Raw genomic sequence first — 7,066 nt, 5'->3', positions numbered from 1 at the left:
CATTAATGATGCACAAGGGTTCGATTTCTCCACATTCTAACCAACACTTGTTGCTTTCTGTTTTGGTTTTTTTATAGTAACCATTTTAATGTGTATGAAGTGGTATCTCACTGTAGTTTTAATTTGCTTTGCCCTAATTACTAGTGATGTTGAGCATGTTTTCATGTGCTTGCTTTTTTTTTTTTTTTTTTTTTGATGTTTCTTTCATTCTTTAATGCCCTCATCCTTGCAGTTGCCCTAAGAGCTTGGGGTCTGGAACGCAAAGGCCAGGGGATTTTTTGCTTTCCAATCTGTCATGGCTTATCCCTGAGAAAACAGGACCTCAGCTGACATCTCACAAGTATCACCCAGCTGCTGTAAGTAAAAGTGCTCTGTGGGCCTGAGGAAGGGGCATCCCACTGGGGCCTGAGGAGGCCACGCGGAGGAAGCAGAAAGGGGGGATGGGGGCATGAAGGGAGGGGATTGTATTAGTGTTCTACTAGACAGAACAGCATATACAAAGCCTCTGAAAGAAGAGAAGAGATGTCAGACTTGAGAGAGGAATGAGATGGGAATGGAGAGATAGGCAGACCCATCATCAGTCAGACCTTATCTGTAATCTAGTGAGAAGTCTTTGGAGGATTTTAAGCAAAAGAATGAGATAAGATTATGAGATAAGAGACAAAAGTTACTTTAAAAAAGATGTCAACAAAATAAAAGTACCACCTACAAAACAGAAAAAGATATTTGCAAACCATATATCTGATAAGGGATTAATATCCAAAATACATTTTTTTAAAAACTCATACAACTCAATAGCAAAAAAAAAATCTGATTTTTATAATCTCCTTGGCTGTTGTGGCTCTGTGGATTGAGCACCGGCCTGTGAATCCAAAGGTTGCCAGTTTGATTCCTGGTCAGAATACATGCCTGGGTCTCAGGCCAAGTCCCCAGTTGGCATGCGAGAGGCAGCCAATTGATGTTTCTCTCATACATCAATGTTTCTCTTCCTCCCTTTCTCCCTCCATTCCTTTCTTTTTCTAAAAAATAAATGGAATTAAAAAGATTTTTTTTAATGGGCAAAGGACCGGAATAGAAATTTCTCCAAAGATATATGAATGCCAACAGGCACATGAAAAAGTGCTCAATATAACTAATCAGCAGAAAAATGCAAATCAAAACAACAATGCAATATCACCTTACACCCATTTGAATGGCTCTTTATCGAGAAGACAAGTGATAAATGCTGGCAAGGATGCGGAGAAAAGGGAACCCCTGTGCACTGCTGGTAGGACTGCAAATTCGTGCAGCCACTCTGGAAAACAGTATGGCGGTTCCTCAAAAAATAAAAAATCAAACTACCATATGATCCAGCAAATTCACTTCTGGGAATATATCCAAAGGAAACAAAAACACTGTGTTGAAGAGATAACCTCACCCCCATTTCCTAGCAGCACTACTTACAATAGCCAAGATATGGAAACAACCTAAGTGTTCATTGACAGATGAAATGGATAAAGAAGATGTGAGATATATAGATATATAATGAAATATTATCCAGCCATAAAAAATAAGTAAATGTCATTTGTGGCAACATAAAAGAAACTGGAGGATATTATAATAAGTGAAATAAGTCAGACAGAAGCACAGACTGTATAACCTCATTTACATGTAGAATCTTTAAAACACACACACCTACTCATAGAAAAAGAGATCGGATTTGTGATTACCAGAGGCAAGAGGAAGGGGAATTGGATAAAAGTGGTCAAAAGGTACAAACTTCTAGTTATAAGTAAGTCCTGGGGATGTAAAGTACATTGTGATGACTATAGCTAACAATGCTGTAGGGTACATTTAAAAGTTGTTTAGATAATATATCCTAACAATTTTCATCACAAGAAAAAAAAAAATTTCTTCTTTTCTTTTATTGGTATCTATATGGCATGATGGGTGTTAAATAAACTTATTGTGATAATCATTTCACAATATGTGAAAGTCAAGTCACTTGCTGTACACCTTAAATTTACACAGTGCTGTGTGTCAATTCTATCTCAACAAAACTGGGGGAAGTAAAGTTAAGTGGATTTGAGAAGCATTTGGGAGTCAGAAATATCAGGTCTTGGGGCTGGCTAGGCACAGGGAAGAGGGAAAAGGTAGCGCCCCCACCCTAGGCTCTCACAGCACCTCCCCCTCTAGGCTGGCCCGGCTTCTGGCTGGATGGCACCCTCACAGCCTCTGCCAGAGCCACTTGCTCCATGTGCATGCCTGTCAGGTGCCTGGGCCCATGGGCATGACAAGGGGGCCCAAGACAGAATGTGGCAGATACCCTCAATTGTCCTTGAATTCATTAGCCAACTAACCTCTGAATGAGATTCTTCTCCATTCTGTCCCAGGGAGAAGAGCCACCGCATCCTACACACAGGGGAGAACATCCTTGACCCTTCTCCCACCCCGCTCACAGCCTCAGGTGGCCAGTGAACACTCTGAGAAATGCTCACAATAAATCACCAGGACACAGGACTTCAGCAGCAAAGCGAGGCGTTTATTCACGAGTCTGCAGAGTCGGGCGCAGAGCCAGACAGGGGCATGTGCACACGAAGCAGACAAAGAAAACTGGTTTTATACTAACGCAAATAGCTCCCCCTCCCTAATGAGATTAGCTCCCCTCACCCTCTCCTTCTCCCCTGTTTCTCCATTACTGGTTAATCCGAGTTCACAATCTAACACAATTAACTACTTAACTCAGGGTGTGATTAACTAAGGGTAATCTAGTTATAGGTCTATCTCCAACTTATTTGCAAATTTATCTAGCTACATCTTCTTATTTCTCTGTGTCTGGTGACAGCCATCTTCCTCCTTTTGATCCCAGAAGTATGTGTGAGGAGCTGCGGAATGTCATTTCCTTGCCCCTTTTCCTTGAGTCATCTGTTAATTATCTCCTACTGGTTTGAGAGTCACTGGCTTCTTGATCCCTAACACCACTGATCTTCACCTGGAATCCCTGGGTAAGAGAGAACAGGGTGGATGGAGAGGCTTTCTGCACAGCTGAGGTGGGGGAGGTGATTCTGCACTAGGTCTCATTCTGAGGCCACCTTAGCCCCTGTGCCACTTGTTCTGGGCTTCCACCACTGGCACCATTGTGCCCAGGGTGGAAAAGCCAAAGGATAAACATACCCCATCTTCCTGCAACATCCCCTTGACCCAAAGAATGTGAGTAAAATAATATTACTTGTGTATTAAACACCAATATGATGAAGTAGAATGCAAACTTTAGAGTGGGCTTTAGCTAAAGAGAAGACTTGAGATTTTACTAGGGCTTCTAGTTGTCTGTCTCAAGCTAAAGTTCTCAGGGGGATGTGGTTTGGCCACTTTGGGCTCATCTTGGGTGGAAAAGTTTGAGAAAGATCAAAGGCTAGGTCCAAAGGGCAGGCTCTGCAAACAGCGATTGCCACTGCCAGAAACAGCTGTGTGTGGAAGGGGCTGCAGGGCACACAGGAGTCACCTTGATGAGTTGCTCCCAGGGCAGTGACCTCAGAGTCATGGACAATGTGAGGGATGGTGGAAATGCCAGCAAAACCTCTCACTGGTTGATGGTCACTGCTCCCGGCCTGGGCCAATTACCAGCAAGTCCTTCCTGTTATCTTGCCGTGTCGGCCAGCTCTCTCTGGCCCTGGGCTCCCCTGAGGATGGAGCCAGAGCAAGCCCAGTGGACTTCAGTCAGCTGTCCACAGGAGGAGGCCAGAGGGAAGATGGCCAGTCCCGCTCCATCTGTTTGGTCTCTGGTTTCGACACGGTGCAGAGGTCTGCCACCTTTGCTACCTGGTCAATGAGTACCAGAGTGGCCTGAGGTTAGAACGGAGGCCCAAAGGGGTAGGTAGGAACGGTAGGTTGAGGAATGGGGAGGGGAGATGAGGAAAGGGTTGAAGTTCTTGTCGATCTGACTAGGAGAAAAGGAAGGGAAAGAGAAGAAAAGAACACAACAGAGAAATGACAGATTCCATATCCTGGAATCTTCCACTGATATAAGAGAAACCTCAGGAGGGGACACTGGACCACCTAGTCTATTCCTGACAGTGGGGTTGGTGGTACTTCTGAAGGGGCATGCAGAGGCCCTTGACAACAGGGGATTTGGCACCAAAAAATGAGGGCTGACCGACCCCTCAAAAAATTCCTGAGAAAAGGAGGAGAACCAGTCCTGCCCTCAGGAGCCCCAGTCTGAGGGGGACATGGGCTCTGGCCCCAGGCGGCCCTGGGCCGAACAGTGAGACCCTGGCTGTGCCCTGAGAGAACCCCTGGTCTGATGGGGTTCTTGCTCAGGCCCTGCGGTGGCTCGTGCCCAGCTCACCGCAGGACTTCTGTGACTTTGCTATCAATTCATGTAAACAGAAAGGAGAAATCCCAGGAACTGGAACACTTTTAATCATCCTCCTTCATTGCCCTTCCCTGAGTGACTCAGCGGTAGGAAAATCACAGCTCCGGAGTGAACCAGGATGCAACCTGACAAGCAAGCGTAGGGAGAGAAAGGCAGCTATTGACACAGACTCTGCAGCTGGCCAGTCTCGTCCACACGAGTGGCAGCTCTCAGCTGTCACCAGCAGCCACAGAAACCACTGACAGAGCTGGAGGCGGAGTCGGGGGTGGGGCAGGAATGAAGCCCCGCCCCAAGGGAGCCCCCACAGCAGGGCCAGGACACTGAAGTGGAAGTCTGGAGGACGAGCTGAGGGGGCACTCCCCGTCCGGGATTTCTGACCGCTGCCCTCTGAGGCACACCTCATGTGTCCCCACCTGCAATGCCCTCCCTTTTCCTTCAGTGCGCCACCTCCTACTCTCCTTCAGCCCCACGTGGCTCCTCACAGCTGCCATCACACCCTCTGAATTTCTCTGGGCACTTGCTGTCACCTGACTGATTTGGGGTACATAAGGACATGTTTCTTTTCTTTTCACCTGAGTAAAACCCTCCAACTTCAAGAACAGGTGTTTTAATGGCAGCAGAATGGCCCAGCTCTTAGGAAAACACAAACAAATGTGTGAATGAGCGAACAAACCAATGAAACTAGAACCCAAACTCAGTTTTTTTGTTTTTTGTTTTGGCACAAGCAAGAAGTCAGCCAGCCCCACTGTCTTTTCCTGGGAGGGTGGGAAGCAGGCTCCTCCTGGAGCTAAAAGGGGCCTTAGACAGAGGCCCAGACAGGGGAAGGCACCTGCCCAAGGCCACACAACTGGCCAGGAGCAGAGCCAGGGCTCTCCTCAGGATCTGCTGTCTCCCTGCCTCTGCTCGACCCTCCACCCTTGTACCTGGACCCTGGGCTCTGGGCCTGGCTGACACCCAAAGGGAGACACGTCGTTCTGTTCTCACTCCAGAGAACAGGGTGGGGCGGCCCGGCTCCACCCAGGGAGGGCACATTTCATCACCAGGAAAGCCTGGCCAGGGCTTGCAGTTCTGTGGCCCGGGGAGAGCTGTGCTTCGCACAACACCGAGCCGCCTGTATCTTTGTCCCAAACGTTACGCAAGCACCCAGGGCACTGCAGCCCCCAGCAGCAGCAGAGGCATGGCTGCCTGGGTGCCCTGCAATGGCCAGGGCCGCTCCTGGGCTCACTCGAGACTGACGGCGCAGGCAGAGGCTGCTCTGGGGGGCGGGGTGGGGGTAGGGGGTCATGCCCAGTGTGTTTTACTGCCCACAATGGCAACAGTGTTTGGAGATGAACATAGGGATTTGTATTCCAGGTTACCCTGCCTGTCACTTCACAAATATTTTCTCACCTGAGCCTCTCACCAGCCCAGTGAGGTAGCTGCTGTGATTGTCCAATTTTACAGGATGAAGACATGGGGCCCTGAGAGGTGCAGGGACTTGCCCAGGAGGCCCTTCAATGAAGGGGTGGCCCTGGGACTGTCCAGCTCCAAATCCTCGCTCTTCATCTGCCCCCTGCCAGCTGCTGCTACACACACACACACTCAGACTCTCTAACTCCTTAAGGAGAAGGACACCCAGAACCCTGAGAGCAAGAAACAGACTTCGGATGAATTATAAAGTGGCCTAGGTGCTGGGGGCACTGGGTGGCGGTAGACCCCTTACTCAGCCCTCGTAGAGGCATTTATTGGAAACCCATTTCTTACCTTCACCTGCTAGGGAAGGGAGGGGGCAGGAACTAGCATTTGACAGCAGAGAAGTACCTACTGGGTGCCAGTGCTGGGCTGGGCACTTGGAGAATGATATTTGGCCCAGAGGAGGGCAAGTCATTTGAAAGTTCTTTCGTGTTTGAACCAGCTGTTTGTAGGACTGCAATGGTGACAGCCTCTACAGAGGACGCCCTGGCCTCCACCCTCAGCTCTTTCTAGTACTGTCTTGAGAGACCTGGTTGAAGACACAAACATCTACCTACTGGGTTTCTAGAAGAGACCATGGAGGGTGAGCTGCCGAACACTGTGGAAGAACAGAATCCAGAGGAGTTGGTGTCATTCAATGTTTGCCAGGCCCTGGGGAACCAACGGGACAATGACAGGTCACTGCCCTTGACGGAAGGTAAGGGGCTGAGTAGCAAGAACCAGTGCCAGAGGCAAAGGCCACCCAGCCCCAGGACAGACTGATTAACCTGGGGGTGAGGGTGGAAGGTGTTACTGAGGAAGGCCTTATCTGAGCTGGGCTTTGAAAGGCAAATCGGAATAACAGGGCTTCCTGCCAAGGTAACCACAGGATCTGTGAAAATCAGATAATAAAGAGGAAAAATATCTTGTGACCTGATTTTTTTTAATGCAATTTTGAGGGCCCATTATGTTTCCACAGGTAAGGGATCTGAGGCTCAGAGAGGAATGTGACTTGCCCAAAGTTAGCTAATGACTTAGAGGCAAAGACAAAACTTAAACCCAGACCTTTGATTCCAGCTCTGGGTTCTGGCTCATCTACTCTTACCTCTCCAGAGAGTGAATTCCATTATAAACCTGCTTTTATTAATATCTTGTTTTATGAATGGTAATGCAGAGTGGGGGCCCTTTATACTATAGTATAAATAAGTCAGCATACTTTGCAAAGAGGCAGCAAAAAACAGGGCAGTGAGGGAAACATGAAAGTGGGGAAGGAGTTTGGGGATG

Source organism: Furipterus horrens, unplaced genomic scaffold (assembly GCF_987537825.1).
Source record: "Furipterus horrens unplaced genomic scaffold, mFurHor1.1.pri manual_scaffold_6, whole genome shotgun sequence".
NCBI lineage: Eukaryota > Metazoa > Chordata > Mammalia > Chiroptera > Furipteridae > Furipterus > Furipterus horrens.
This window is presented reverse-complemented; position numbering follows the sequence as displayed.